The 17,366-nt window shown below is 36.3% G+C and overlaps 2 pseudogenes across 2 annotated transcripts in view; both read left to right on the top strand.

Annotated features, from left to right (window-relative positions):
• Positions 1 to 17,366, top strand: part of LOC306867262 (von Willebrand factor D and EGF domain-containing protein-like) — a 175,087-nt pseudogene that overhangs the window by 122,374 nt on the left and 35,347 nt on the right. The window lies entirely within an intron of this gene.
• Positions 11,909 to 17,366, top strand: part of LOC306867209 — a 15,809-nt pseudogene continuing 10,351 nt past the window's right edge. The window contains exon 1 of the transcript in view: positions 11,909 to 12,011. The product of the transcript in view is annotated as an uncharacterized misc_RNA (transcript). The remainder of the gene's footprint in view (positions 12,012 to 17,366) is intronic.

The following is a 17,366-nucleotide window of genomic DNA, read 5'->3' as shown; positions in this document are numbered from 1 at the left end:
TTTTTTTGTTTATATACCATATTTATGTTTTTGCTTTGCTTTTTTTTTTAATAAGCTGGCCTGATCGATTCTCGATGAAAAAAGAAAGTGTTCTGACAGCTGACATTAAAGAAAATAATAGGTAATATTTCATATAACTGTACATGTATGATAACGATATGATATATATATATAATTTTTATATTTAAAAATAATAATAATTTTTGCAGTGCATCACCACCAAGGAAGGTGAACGAAAACTGTGCCAGAGGAATTGGGCCTTTGTTCCTGTACCTTCTTCAAAAATGGCTACGTAAGTATCACTGTTTTTGTCTTAGTTTTAATACATTGTTGACAACTATTAAATGTTTTGATCACATGCCCATAATACAGGTGGTGTATTTTTCTCTTGGATTTTAAAACACTTTCTCCTCCTCTTTCTGTATTTTTGTCTTTCTAAGAAGCACCGGAATCATAACTATACAGAGAGGCATTTCTAAAGAACGAGGAATATCATTTGAAGGTACAAAATGAAAAGAGAATTCTCATCGTGCCACTTTTCACAGCAGTTTTATAGCCATTGAGTTGCTTTAACTGTGACTAAGGATTGACTTTGTATAGTATTCTTTAAGCATTGTTGATGATCTTAAAATGCTTTGTTGTTTGTGTCTTGTCAAGGCCAGAAGAGACAAGGAAAGGTGTCTACGTCTCAAGTAGGGATATCTTCTAAAAGGTTTGTTTTTAATTATTATTTTTGTTATTATTTTTTGTAGTTTTTTTTTTAATTTAACACATCAGTGATAGTCCTCTGCAATTTGCTTGTTTTTTTCAGAGTGGAACAAGCATTGAGGAGCATATTCAAGACATTGCTGGAAGTGCTCAGCCCTGTCTCCTGGCTCAGGAAAGAATTATTCAGTTCACCAGTACTTGAGTTTTGATCAGCATGCCATTCCATGCAAGTCGATCTCTTCTCTTGATGCCTTTGACAAACTGTTTAATGGGGTTAATTTACCCAAAAATGAAAACTGTCATCATTTACTCACCCTCATGTCGTTCCAAACCTGTAAGACTTTCTTTCATCTTCAAAACACCAATGAAGATATTTTAATGAAATTTGAGAGATTTCTGTCCTTACATTGAGAGTCCACGCAACTAGCACATTCAAGGCCCAGAAAGGTAGTAATGACATCATTAAAGTAATCAATGTGACTCCACTGGTTTAACCTTAATTTTATGCATGCATTCACAAAATGTCTGCTTTAATTTCAAACAAAACACTCATCTGTCGTGCTCTTGTGTACGCTTGTCAGGGATTAATATTTTCATAAAGCGGCAAATTTTTATATATTTCTTTTCCTTTGTGCAAAGAAAGCACTCATGTTGCTTAATGAGTCTCACTGATTAATTTAATGATGTCTTTAACACCTTTCTGGGCCTTGAAAGATGTAGGATAGAAGTCTGCCAGTTTTATTACAAATATCTTCATTTGTGTTCAGAAAATGAACAAAAGTCGTATAGGTTTGGTATGACATGAGTTTGTTCACCAAAAATTAGAATTCTCATTAAGGCACACTTTGTTTTTGGCACCACTTTTAACACTATTCTACACAAGATGTACACTTTCATTCAGACCACTGTGTTCAACACATGTTGGCAAAGCGAAGGTCCTTGTATTGCTGAGGTTAGAGCAAGGTTGCTTAGCTAGGTGGATGAAAACAACTGCACACTTTAGGGTTAATTGCACTTACTGTATATGCACATACTATTTAAAATCATTAGTGACAAACACATCATGTCAGCATTTCTGAAAATGTTGAACTTTGATTATTGCCCATAGAACCTTCAGCCGAGGTGGCGCTCCCTCCTACCGAGAGGAAAATATCACCACCGCCCAAGAGAAGCAAACCATTATCAGATGAGCAGATGCCTTCAGGAGCCAGTGCTATGAGGCCGCCTTGCAAAGGTGAACTCTTTACACATTTCTCTTTTGTATGTCTGTTGCTTTCTGTAGAATTAAACCAATTAAACTAGAAATGGCTAAATGTTGCAGTAGCAGCCACATGGGTAACAAAAAATACTCCTTTTAATCACTGATAAGCTTATATCTGTTTGTCATTTTATCCCTGAAAAATTATAAATTCATGCGTCTTTGATTTCAAAGCCACCAGTTACCCTCCTCTGTCAGCTGTAAATAAATAAAAATAAAATGACACGCATGTAATGTTTTGCCCACACATTTAATGTGCTCTGCTGCTTGCATTGCATATTGTCTCTAGAGAGGTCTCTGGGACGAAAATCAACACCATTTCTTTAGACTGGGTAGGATAAAAAACTTTTCTTCCTATAATTAACTGAAAAATATTATGGAAGTTGCTGATTTTTCTAGCTATGTTTGCTGATTATATCACTATATATTTGTTGTTCTCTTGTAACGGTGGTGGTCACCCTAGCATAAAGTCTGAAAGAAGAAAAAAAACGGGCGCCAGCCAAGATTTATCCTGACAAAATTTAATTACCCAAGATAGTCAAAAATAAACAGAAACCACCGGTTACAATATTAAAAATCACAAAAATAGTCAAAGAAAAACTGTTTCACAAAGGGAAAATTTATTCCTCAATGTCCTTGGAAAAAAACCATGTTTGAAAAACAAGGAACAAGAGAAAACAAAATAATCAAAAATACACAAAAAACAAAATATATCACTTTGGGTGAATTCAAGTGCGAAATCCGTGTAGTAATTGCGTCACTATTCATGTTTCCCCCCGTGGCAGATTCACGTCGACAATCATTCATAAATTGTCCATTGGGAAAGGAAAAAGAAAAAAAAAAGAAATATTAAATAAGCATTTTGTTCATTTCCTAATTAAGAAATAACATCAAACCACAATTTACAATCATAAAAAAAAAAAGAAACAAAAAAGAAAAACACACTGAACGTGCGGGAATGAATGTTATGCTAGTGCGTGTATATGTACTGAGTAAATGAGTATGTATAATGGCGCTTAGAGATACTGACCCAGTTCACAGTCATGAGGTAAGCTGGAGAGTGAGTTTAGGTTCCATCAGACAACAGGACAGGTGAATGAGCAGCCAGAACCTGTCTTCAGAACAGCCTTAAAACCAGATAATCTTGACGTGCAAAGCTTAAAAAAGTCACGTTGACCTCCGCGACGCACCAGATATCGTTCGCTGAAAGCAACAGTTCCAGAAGCGGCCGTCTTTCCACTTCGAAGTCCCTCTCACATGCAACCTTACTGATGACGCAATATTCCTGGGTAAGACTGACTTCCTTATATACTCCTTCCTGCCGCCGTTAATTGAAATACTTCACCCCTAACATACAAAGTGACGACGAAAATAAACTAGAAAGGTTATCGTGGCCAAAAATATTTTTGCACTGCCACACTCACACACTGCCACGGGGAAGTCGTGGCCTAATGGTTAGAGAGTTGGACTCGTGATCCAAAGGTTGCGGGTTCGAGTCTCGGGCTGGCAGGGATTGTAGGTGGGGGGGAGTGAATGTCCAGCGCTCTCTCCACCCTCAATACCACGACTGAGGTGCCCTTGAGCAAGGCACCGAACCCCCAACTGCTCCCCGGGCGCCGCAGCATAAATGGCTGCCCACTGCTCCGGGTGTGTGTTCACGGTGTGTGTGTGCACGTTGGATGGGTTAAATGCAGAGCACGAATTCCGAGTATGGGTCACCATACTTGGCTGAATGTCACTTCACTTCACTTCACTTCACTCTCTCTCCCCACAATTTAAAAAAATAACTACAGATGCCTGGTTACTAGGGCTGGGCGATATATCTAACGCGATATGCACGCGCATCTTGTCAGTAAAGCCAGTTCCTTGATTAGCGTTAAATCTCCATTGCCTGTTTTCAAATGCGGCTGCATTTAATACATGGAGCCGAAGTTCACTGACAAGCTACGCAGTATCGAGTTCATTATCGAAGGCGATATATCTTTGATAATGAACTCGATACTGCGTAGCTTGTATAAATAAAAATAGTTGCCTGCTGAAATTGAAATGTATATGTTCATTTATATATCATCTTGATGACTACAGGTGCATCTCAATAAATTAGAATGTTGTGAAAAAGTTCATTTTTTCTTGTAAGTTATTTCAAAAAGTGAAATTTTCATATTTTATTTATTTCAAAAAAAAACTTTTGTTTTAATTTTGATGATTAGAGCTTACAGCTCATGAAAGTCCAAAATCAGTATCTCAAAATATTAGAATATTTACATTTGAGTTTCAATTAATGGCCATCTATACAGTATAAATTCCGGGTATCTCTTGTTCTTTGAAACCACAATAATGGTGAAGACTGCTGACTTGGCAATGATCCAGAAGATGAACATTGACGCCCTCCACAAAGAGGGTAAGTCACAGAGGGTCATTACTGAAAGCTGTGGCAGTTTACAGAGTGCTGTATCAAAGCATATTAAATGCAAAGTTGACTGGAAGGACGAATTTGGGTAGGAAAAGGTGCACAAGCAACAGGGATGACCACAAGCTTGAGAATACTGTCAAGCAAAGCTGATTCAAACACTTGTGAGAGCTTCACAAGGAGCGGACTGAAGCTGGAGTCAGTGCATCAAGAGTCACCACGCTCAGACGTCTTTAGGAAAAGGGCTACTTCTGAACCAGAGACAACGTCAGAAGCGTCTTACCTGGGCTGTGGAGAAAATAACCGGACTGTTGCTCAGTGCTCCAAAGTCCTCTTTTCAGATGAAAGTAAATTTAGCATTTGATTTGGAAATCAAGGTCCCAGAGTCTGGAGGAAGAGCGGAGAGGCACAGAATCCATGTTGCTTGAAGTCCAGTGTGAAGTTTCCACAGTCAGAGATGATTTGGGCTGCCATGTCATCTGCTGCTGTTGGTCCACTGTGTTTTCTGAAGTCCACAGTCAACGCAGCCATCTACCAGGAAATTTTAGAGCACTTCATGCTTCCTTCTGCTGACAAGCTTTATGGAGATGCTGATTTCATTTTCCAGCAGGACTTGGCACCTGTCCACACTGCCAAAGGTAGCAAAAGCTGGTTCAATGACCACAGTGTTACTGTGCTTGATTGACTAGCAAACTCGCCTGACCTGAACCCCATAGAGAATCTATGAGGAAGATGAGAGACACCAGACCTAACAATGCAGATGAGCTGAAGGCCACCATCAAAGCAACCTGGGCGTCCATACCATCTCAGCATTGCCACAAACCGATCACCTCCATGCCACGCTGAATTGAGGCAGTAATTAAAGCAAAAGGAGCCCCTACCAAGTATTGAGTACATATTTTTAGTGAATTGTTGGCCTTCTGGAAAGTATGTTCATTTACTGTGTTTATTTTATTGGTCTTATGAAGTATTCTAATTTGTTGAGAGTGAATTGGTGGGTTTTTGTTAAATGTGAGCCTAAATCATCACAATTAAAAGAACCAAAGACTTAAACTACTTTAGTCTGTGTGCACTGAATTTATTTAATACAGGTAGATGTGAGTCACTCAACCGGAGGGAATCCTGTCAGATCATCGTTTGAGTAAAAGCATGTGCAAGTTGGCCAATCTGGTTTCGCCCGTTAAAGTTAAACTTTTCAAATAAAAATTGCGATCCCGGACAATGAGTGACCTTACATAGACAAGTTAAATTGGAATTTCTCCAGTTAATGTTTAAAAAAAAAAAAGCCAACAGACTTTATTGAAGTGGTCAGGGGGGGATCTTTTTGCCTCCACTTAAGCTATGCCCACAGAAAAACATCACAATATTTACTAACAGGAAAAGGGTCTATAGACGCTGATTTAAATACTGATTATAGGATTCAGAACTTTGGATTGGAATTCCACCATACACTCTTAATCATTTTTTTTTTTTTCTGATCACGTTAAGGTAAAACTACCCAGAAGAAAACTCCCTGGCAGCAGGCAGAGGTGCAGGCGGTGGAAAGGCACCTGAAGCGATTCATCACATCTGGCACCGTACCATCAAAGAGTGACTGTGAGAAATGCTTGAAAGCTGAACCAGAAGCTCTGAGGAACCGTGATTGGAAGACCGTAAAATTTTATGTTTATAATCGCATTATAGCTTATAAAAAGAAATTGCAGTGCAGGTAATACTGTGAAGATGCAACTATCTAGCATGGCAGGTTTTGTTTAAAGAGGTTAAAGCCTATTGTAGTTTGAAGCAAAAGATGAGACGTAATCTTTCTGATTTGCTGGAACTTTACTGAACAAGGTTTATGAGAAACAAAAAAAAATGGCGACAAAAGGCATTAACAAAAACATAGACGGCTCGCAGCAGGCTCACGATCCCAGCATACTCTGCTTCCTCGTCTCCTACGCTGCTGCTCATGGGAAATGTAGTTTGTTTGAATATATTGTGAAGGTTAACAACAATCAAATCATTAAAGCTATCAAATTCTTATATTTATTGTTAAATGATAATTAATTGCAACTAATAAATTGCAACATCCTCCCCCCCCGATGAACCATAGTTCATCACTCTACTCTTTACTACTTATTAATTTCCAAAGGATACAGTAACTGTACTGGTCTTCTTAACACCGTTCCAAGGGAAGTGCGCACAGAACATGCACGCATTAATCCATCTCTCCCCAGGAAAACATCTTCAATCCTTCCTGTCTTCCACGTCTGTCGTGGCATCTTGTCCTCTCCTATGAGGACGACTTCTCCCACTTTCATTGCCTCTGCGGTGGTGTTTGCACATTGGTGAGCAGACCTTAAATTCATCAAGTAGTCCTTGCGCCAACGAGTCCAAATTTCATTCAACAGCCTCTGACTGTATTTCCATCTTTTTGTCAAGGTCTCTCGACTCTGAGCAGCTGGAATGTTAGATGCAATGGTTTTTGGTGGCAAAGATGTAAGTCGGTTGCCGACCAGAAAATGAGCAGGAGTCAATGGCTGTGGTTCATTCAGCTCATTGTGAACATAAGTGAGAGGTCTTGAATTTAGCACAGCCTCTACTTCAGTTAAGATGGTGGTTAACTCTTCAAAATTTAATGAGGCTTTCCCTAAGATTCTCTTAAGGCACGACTTTGTTGACCTCACAAGACGTTCCCAGAAACCGCCCCACCAGGCTGCTCGCTCAACTATGTACTTCCAGGTTATTCCCCGTTCAGCGAAGAAAATTTGGAGATCAGGCTCTTTGATTGACTTCCAAAGCTCCTTCAGATCCTGATCTGCTCGTTTGAAGGTCTTTGCATTATCTGAATATATGACCTTGCAAAGTCCCCTCCTTGCAATGAACCTCTTTAATGCTAAAAGGAAGTTCTCTGTACTTTTATTTGAGACTAGTTCCAAATGTATGGCCCTAGTGACCGCACAAGTGAAGAGTGCTATGTAGGCTTTACTGGTACCATTACTGGTCTTCACCATGAGCGGCCCAGCAAAATCTACACCAGTGGTTTCAAATGGGGGAGATTCAATGACTCTGTCTCTCGGTAAGGGTGCGGTAGCCTGTTGTGCTGGTTTAGCCTTAAACCTCTTGCAGATGGGACACCTTCCGACTACCTGCTTGACGAGCTGTCTACCCTTCAAGATCCAGAATCTGTCTCTGACCTGCATGAGTGTATCTCGTGTACCTGAATGCAAACTCTTCTCATGACACTTTTGAATCAAAAGTTCACAATACCTGTGTTTAGCAGGTAGTATCCATGGGTGCTGCTCTCTAAAGTTGAGATCAGACAGCTGCAGCCTTCCTCCCACACTGATCAGACCCTTCTCATCAAGGAATGGTTTGAGTTCTTTGATCTTTGAGTCTTTATGTACACACTGTCCATCCTTAAGCAAATTCATCTCTCTTTCAAATGTCTCCTCTTGAGTCATTCTAACCCAATACACTTCAGCTGCCATTAACTCTTCTGCAGAAAGCTCTCCATGGTTCTTTACGCTTGAGCGTGTATTGGTGACGAATCTCTGTACCCATGCTGTTATTCTGAGAACAGTACTGAGTTTACTGTATCTGCATAGATCAAGCAACGGCTCTCTTTTTTCTGTGCTGCTAAACTGCACTGCGACTTGGAATTTAGATCTGAGTTCTGCATTTACCTCTTCTTCTGGAAGCTCTACGTCTGCTGAGACTACTGGATTCACTGACTGGAGAAAACCAGGTCCATTCCACCACAACACATTATCAATCAAACTGTTGACAGCTTGTCCTCTTGTTGGCAGGTCTGCTGGATTATGTTTGCCATCGCAGTGTGACCATGATTCTGGTTTAGTGAGGCTTTGAATCTCCATCACTCGATTTGCCACAAAGGGCTTCCATTTCTGTGCCGAACTGCGGATCCAGTTCAAGACTATCATTGAGTCTGTCCACATATAGAGATGGTTTTCTCTAATCTTTAGAGCCTTTAACAGATTATGAGCTAGCCTGGCTCCTATCAAGGCTCCCATTAGCTCCAGTCGAGGAAGTGTCATTTTCTTTAGTGGCGCAACTCTGGACTTTGAGGCTACCAGAGTGGAAATAATTTCTGCAGTCTCACTCTTGCCTTGTAGATATCCGACTGCACCGTAAGCTCTTTCACTTGCATCGCAAAACACACGGAGTCTCGTTCTCTCTTGCTGGTCTGTCAATATGTTGTACCATCTGGGTATGGCCACGAGGTGTAGCTGCGGCAACTCATCACACCACTGCTTCCACTTGTGGGCTATATCTGGGGGTAGTTCTTCATCCCACTTGAGACCTCGCTCCCACATTTCTTGGAACAGACATTTTACACGGATAGTATAGGGTGTTAGGAAACCTATTGGATCAAAGATACGTGATGAGATTTGAAGTACACTCCTCTTAGTACTCTCCTTCCTTTCCAGAACATCCAGCACTTGCCTCAAGTCGAACACAAAATCATCATGGTCACGCCTCCATATTAGTCCCAACACTTTCAATGCAGTGTTGTGCGTCTGTGAATTTGCTGGGCTTTCAATTTGGTCTTTTATCCATCTCGTTCTTAGGTCAGAGGAATTGGTTGTCCATTTCCGTAGCTCCATTCCTGCGGCAGACAAGATGGCCTTTGCTTGTGCTGAGATAAAACAAGCTTCATCCACATTAGGCAAGCTCACAATGAGATCATCCACATACAGTGATTCCTGGAGTAGTGCTACAGTTGCCGGCTGTTCAGACCCATACTGTTTAAGATGAGTTCTAATTGTTGCTGCTAACAGAAAAGGGCTAGATGCAACTCCAAACACAACTCTGTTCATTCTCATGATGCAAGGCTCCCTTTCAGAGTTCTGTGATGAGGGATCATATGTCCATAAGAACCTCACAACATCTCTATCCTTTTCTTTCAATCCTATTTGCAGAAAAGCCTTTGCAATATCCGCTGTGAAAGCCACCTTGTGAAGGCGGAATTTAATAAGCACATGAAGTAAATCTGGGTTTAAATTAGGCCCGATAAGTAAACAGTCATTGAGGGAGGGTGAACCCTCTTCGCGTGAAGACGCATCAAACACAATTCTCAGTTTGGTTGTTTCCTTATCGTCTCGGATTACCGGATGGTGTGGCATGTAATACTTCACTGTGCTAGCCTGCTCTGCAGTTGATGTGTCCTTCACCTCTTCACATATGTCTCGCTGCAGATATTCTTGAATCACATCATTGTATCTCTCATAGAGCACATTGTCGGTTCTAAATCTTTTCTTGAGAGCTTCAAATCTTTTCCTTGCAACATGACAGTTGTCTTTAAGTTCTGATGTGTCTCTGCCATGTTTCCACGGCAACTCCACTAGGTAGCGCCCGTCTTTAAAGCTCACTGTCCGTTCAAAGGTCTCTAGCGCTTTGGCTTCTTCTACACTAGGTGTTTTGTCGTGGACGATGCCGAGAGCTTCAATTTCCCAAAACGCATGCAACTGCTTTGAGATCTGATTATCTTCTGCTACACTAATGTGCATACATGTGGTTTCCATTTCGCTTGAGTTTGAAACAATACCTTGAATGGCCCAGCCAAAGGCGCTGTCCAGAGCCACAAGGGAATCAGTTAATCTCTCGATCTTCCCAGACAAAACCTTCCAGTAGAAATCTGCTCCAATGAGCACTAGAAGTTCTGGATCAGCACCCTCAAGCGGAAAATCTGCGAGCTGCAGGCCTGTCTCTCGCATCAGGTTTTGAATTTGATCATCAGGAACCTTCATGACAGCCGAGGACACTTGTGGGGTCTCAATAGCTTCAATCTCGATTTTCTGTTGTGTGTTCCACACATTTTCCAAGATCAATTTCACAGTGTTACGCTTGGTCGTCACAGAATTGGGAGAGCCAAAGGTGTGGAGGTTCAATGTCTCTTGTCTCAGTACTGGCAGCTGCAAACTTCTCACCAGCCTTTCATGAACAAAACTTTGTTGACTACCTCCGTCTATCAAACACCGTACAATCTTTCTCCCTCCTGGGCCCTCAGTCCATGCTTTCGCTGTCTGCAATAACACTGTGTTTGGTTCTCTTGATTTGATATTTACTGTACTTGATACAGATGAAACCACAGTGTCTGTCGTGCTAGAAGTTTCTGGTTTTTCTTCATATTGTTCACACACAGACTGATGATGGCGACGACTACAGAGTGGACATGTAACCCCCTTAACTGCAGAATTTTGCTATGTGTCTTGTACCAAGACATACAAAACATCTGCCCAATTTTTTCAATTTCTCTTTGCGTGCGGATACTGAGTAATCGGGACAACACTCTGACTTATGGGTTGTGTTGTCACAAAATACACAGATTGTTGGAACTGTAGGGCAGGCTGTGTGCAGCGCAGCAGCTGATGGAGTACTCAGTCTCTTTGGCCGTGACTCACTACCTGGTGCTATCTTGTTGGATGGTTTATGAACGGCATCCGTTTGTACGCAGTTCGGTCTTGTGAGTTGCTGTGCTCTTTCTCTGCTCTGAACTTCAAGTTTCAAAAAAGCCATGAACTCAGGTACACTCCATACATCATTCGTGCCAGCCTTTCGTGTATAACCGAGTGCAATGTCATTTGGGATCAGCTGCATCAGAATTGGGCAAAGAAGACTGCCATAAGAATCACAGTGAATGCCAGCAGACTCTAAACTACGAATCTGTATCTCACATTCATCATACAGCTGTCTTAATCCTGTGATGTCATATGATTTTTTCACAGGAGTTAGGTTCAGCAATTTGGACATGTGTGCATTCACTACAAGGTCCTTCCTTCCAAATCTGTCGTTAAGCAATGCAATTGCAGCATCATAGTTACTATCACTCAATGTAAGTCCTGCCACCGCCTTCAGGATTTCAAGTAGGTGAACTTTTCTCTCTTACACAGTGCATCATTTAAGTGAATGGCAGTCTCATATCGGTTCCAAAATTCTTGCCAAGCACTTATTTCTCCACCAAATTTGTCAATTATCAGCTTTGGCAGTTTAACTGACTGTCTACCTTGCAATCTGCCAGCACTGGCACTTACGTCACTTTGACGAGCAGTTGAATCTCTGCTGCACTGAATCAGCCGGGTGGCACGTCTTTTCCACAGCACAATACGGTCCTGATATTCCTGCGCGCCTCCAACCTCGTCCTCGAGTTTGTCTATCGGCGTTTCATCCTCTATCCCCTTGTCCAGTTCTGATAAGCTTTCCTCTCTCGTACTCAGCAATGACAACAGTTCACGTAATTTCTCACAATCCGTGTCATCCTTGTTGATCTCCTCTTCTATACGAGTCAAAATCTTTGTAGTGGAAGTTCTAATTGTTCCGCGCTTCCGTCTCATCCGCTCGTAGCGTTCAGTCATTTTTACTCGCTCACTCGCGTCGCCGCGAGCTAACTCCAAACTTCCTTTTAAAGTTCGGTAATAAAGTCCAAACTCCCGGGTTTCGGCACCATATTGTAGTTTGAAGCAAAAGATGAGACGTAATCTTTCTGATTTGCTGGAACTTTACTGAACAAGGTTTATGAGAAACAAAAAAAAATGGCGACAAAAGGCATTAACAAAAACATAGATGGCTCGCAGCAGGCTCACGATCCCAGCATACTCTGCTTCCTCGTCTCCTACGCTGCTGCTCATGGGAAATGTAGTTTGTTTGAATATATTGTGAAGGTTAACAACAATCAAATCATTAAAGCTATCAAATTCTTATATTTATTGTTAAATGATAATTAATTGCAACTAATAAATTGCAACAAAGCCACAGCAACACTTAAAGAAATAGAATAACGTTATTGTTAAACCAGTGCGTAAAGACCACAAGCTGAAATGCATTGGTCTAAAAAAGTTTTGTAATTTTTGTTGAAATTCATGTATGTGAAAGGTATATATAATTACTTTTTTTTTAAATGATTTAATATATAATAAGACTTTTGAGGTTTGACTTCATTTGAGTTCTTGTGTGAAGTTTAAGTCAATAAAAGTTGAATTCAGTCATTTTAATCTCAATTAATGTCTTTAAGTTCAATTAGTAGTAGGTTTAGTGTATTGATAAGTATCCGGTGAATGAGTAGTACCTGATACTGGGTGGTTGGCTGGGGCTGAACACTATTTTATTTCTGTATTTTTTTTTTATTCCAATTATAGAAAGAATAGTTTGAAGTGGAAAGGTTTAAATGTTTGACTTGTGGATATGATATGGGTTGGAATATATGCAGGCAATTATTCACTACTCCCAATATAATCCTTTGCATGTGAATGAAGAACTTTTTGACTGCAACATCAGTCCACACTGATAATTCCAATCAAACCTAGGAACCATCAATCAGTCAATCCAACCAAATCTCTACATGTTAAGGAGATGGATTACACGCTTAAGGCTGGTCCCAGACTAACTGAAAGTAACTTGCACTGAAAGATCTTAAAATATGTCAGCCATTGTTTTGTCTCAGAAAAAATAAAAAACATTACTGGTGTGCATTCAAAGGCATTTTAATAGAAACTGTTTAAATACCCTAATTTAACTAAGGCCTTGTCCTGGTTTAAGATAATCTCTGTCTGTGAAACTGGTCCTAGGTGTTTTATGCAAGAGTGAAGCTTTGCATCACTAGCACCGTTTGCAGACCACATAAACTAATCTAAGTTACATTTCAAAATTTTAACTTTTGTACTACTAATAAACATGTTAATTCTACTTGGTTGTAGATTAAACCCATTTTAAGAGCAAATGAACAAATGCAGTCTGAAGATTTACTTCATATAATTGCGTTTTATTTGTCATTAGTAATACTTGTTGTTGCAAGGTCCCCACAAATCATGGCAATGTGTGTTTATTATGCAAATTATATGCATATAATATTCAAATTAGGTCCCTGCAAGTCATGTTCATCTGATTTTTCAGAGGTCCCCATAAAGGATGGTCTAGTCATTACTTAATCAATTCAGTTGTCTGTGTATAGGCTAACAAAGTTGTGGTTAGTGTCCCTTATTTTTTTCAGACTTTGAAACCCTTTAGGTGGTCCCCACATGTGATGATTATAAAGTTGGTCCCCATCAAACATGGAAACCAGTATGTGTATGTATGTGTATGTATGTGTATATATGTATGTATGTATGTGTATGTATGTGTATGTATATGTATGTATGTGTATGTATGTATATGTATGTATATGTATGTATATGTATGTATATGTATGTATGTGTATATATGTATGTATGTGTATGTATGTGTATGTATATGTATGTATGTATGTGTATGTATATGTATGTATGTGTATATATGTATATGTATGTATATGTATGTATGTGTATGTATGTGTATGTATGTATATGTATGTATGTGTATGTATGTGTATATATGTATGTGTATGTATATGTATGTATGTGTATATATGTATATGTATGTATATGTATGTATATGTATGTATGTGTATATATGTATGTGTATGTATATGTATGTATGTGTATATATGTATATGTATGTATATGTATGTATGTGTATGTATATGTATGTATGTGTATATATGTATATGTATGTATGTGTATATATGTATATGTATGTATATGTATGTATATGTATGTATGTGTATATATGTATATGTATGTATGTGTATATATGTATATGTATGTATATGTATGTATGTGTATATATGTATATGTATGTATATGTATGTATATGTATGTATGTGTATATATGTATATGTATGTATGTGTATATATGTATGTATGTGTATGTATATGTATGTATGTATGTGTATGTATATGTATGTATGTGTATGTATGTATGTGTATATATGTATGTATATGTATGTATGTGTATGTATATGTATGTATGTGTATATATGTATGTGTATGTATATGTATGTATGTGTATATATGTATATGTATGTATATGTATGTATGTGTATGTATGTGTATGTATGTATGTATATGTATGTGTATATATGTATATGTATGTATGTGTATGTATATGTATGTATATGTATGTGTATATATGTATATGTATGTATATGTATGTATGTGTATATATGTATATGTATGTATATGTATGTATGTGTATATATGTATGTATGTGTATATATGTATGTGTATGTATATGTATGTATGTGTATATATGTATGTGTATGTATATGTATGTATGTGTATATATGTATATGTATGTATATGTATGTATGTGTATATATGTATATGTATGTATATGTATGTATGTGTATATATGTATGTATGTGTATGTATGTGTATGTATATGTATGTATGTATGTGTATGTATATGTATGTATGTGTATGTATGTATGTGTATATATGTATGTATGTGTATATATGTATATGTATGTATGTGTATATATGTATATGTATGTATGTGTATGTATATGTATGTATATGTATGTATATGTATGTATGTGTATATATGTATATGTATGTATGTGTATATATGTATGTATGTGTATATATGTGTATATATGTATATGTATGTATGTGTATATATGTATATGTATGTATATGTATGTATATGTATGTATGTGTATATATGTATATGTATGTGTATATATGTATATGTATGTATGTGTATATATGTATGTGTATATATGTATGTATGTGTATGTATGTGTATGTATATGTATGTATGTGTATGTATATGTATGTATATGTATGTGTATATATGTATATGTATGTATGTGTATGTATATGTATGTATGTGTATGTATGTGTATGTATATGTATGTATGTATGTGTATGTATGTGTATGTATATGTATGTATGTATGTGTATGTATATGTATGTATGTGTATGTATGTGTATGTATATGTATGTATGTATGTGTATATATGTATATGTATGTATATGTATGTATATGTATGTATGTGTATATATGTATATGTATGTATGTGTATATATGTATGTATATGTATGTATATGTATGTATGTGTATATATGTATGTGTATGTATATGTATGTATGTGTATATATGTATATGTATGTATATGTATGTATATGTATGTATGTGTATATATGTATGTGTATGTATATGTATGTATGTGTATATATGTATATGTATGTATATGTATGTATATGTATGTATGTGTATGTATGTATGTATATGTATGTGTATATATGTATATGTATGTATGTGTATGTATATGTATGTATATGTATGTGTATATATGTATATGTATGTATGTATGTGTATGTATATGTATGTATATGTATGTATATGTATGTATGTGTATATATGTATATGTATGTATATGTATGTAATGTATGTATGTGTATATATGTATATGTATGTATGTGTATATATGTATGTATGTGTATATATGTATATGTATGTATATGTATGTATGTGTATATATGTATGTATGTGTATATATGTATGTATGTGTATATATGTATATGTATGTATATGTATGTATATGTATGTATGTGTATGTATGTGTATGTATGTATGTATATGTATGTGTATATATGTATATGTATGTATGTGTATATATGTATATGTATGTGTATATATGTATATGTATGTATGTGTATATATGTATATGTATGTATATGTATGTATATGTATGTATGTGTATGTATGTGTATGTATATGTATGTATGTATGTGTATGTATATGTATGTATGTGTATGTATATGTATGTATATGTATGTGTATATATGTATATGTATGTATGTGTATGTATGTGTATGTATATGTATGTATGTATGTGTATGTATGTATGTATATGTATGTGTATATATGTATATGTATGTATGTGTATATATGTATATGTATGTGTATATATGTATATGTATGTATGTGTTATTATTATGTATATGTATGTATATGTATGTATATGTATGTATGTGTATGTATATGTATGTATGTATGTGTATGTATATGTATGTATGTGTATGTATATGTATGTATATGTATGTGTATATATGTATATGTATGTATGTGTATGTATGTGTATGTATATGTATGTATGTATGTGTATGTATGTATGTATATGTATGTGTATATATGTATATGTATGTATGTGTATGTATATGTATGTATATGTATGTGTATATATGTATATGTATGTATGTATGTGTATGTATATGTATGTATATGTATGTATATGTATGTATGTGTATATATGTATATGTATGTATATGTATGTATGTGTATATATGTATGTATGTGTATATATGTATGTGTATGTATATGTATGTATGTGTATATATGTATGTGTATGTATATGTATGTATGTGTATATATGTATTGTATGTATATGTATGTATGTGTATGTATGTGTATGTATGTATGTATATGTATGTGTATATATGTATATGTATGTATGTGTATGTATATGTATGTATATGTATGTGTATATATGTATATGTATGTATATGTATGTATGTGTATATATGTATATGTATGTATATGTATGTATGTGTATATATGTATGTATGTGTATATATGTATGTGTATGTATATGTATGTAATGTGTATATATGTATGTGTATGTATATGTATGTATGTGTATATATGTATATGTATGTATATGTATGTATGTGTATGTATGTGTATGTATGTAATGTATATGTATGTGTATATATGTATATGTATGTATGGTATGTAATGTATGTATGGTGTATGTATGTGTATGTATATGTATGTATGTGTATATATGTATATGTATGTATATGTATGTATGTGTATATATGTATGTATGTGTATATATGTATGTGTATGTATATGTATGTATGTGTATATATGTATGTGTATGTATATGTATGTATGTGTATATATGTATATGTATGTATATGTATGTATGTGTATGTATGTGTATGTATGTATGTATATGTATGTGTATATATGTATATGTATGTATGTGTATGTATATGTATGTATATGTATGTGTATATATGTATATGTATGTATATGTATGTATGTGTATATATGTATATGTATGTATATGTATGTATGTGTATATATGTATGTATGTGTATATATGTATGTGTATGTATTATGTAT

Source organism: Barbus barbus (genome assembly GCF_936440315.1).
Source record: "Barbus barbus genome assembly, chromosome: 49".
Taxonomy (NCBI): Eukaryota; Metazoa; Chordata; class Actinopteri; order Cypriniformes; family Cyprinidae; genus Barbus; species Barbus barbus.
The sequence above is the reverse complement of the archived record's forward strand: the minus strand, read 5'-3'. Positions and strand labels throughout refer to the sequence as shown.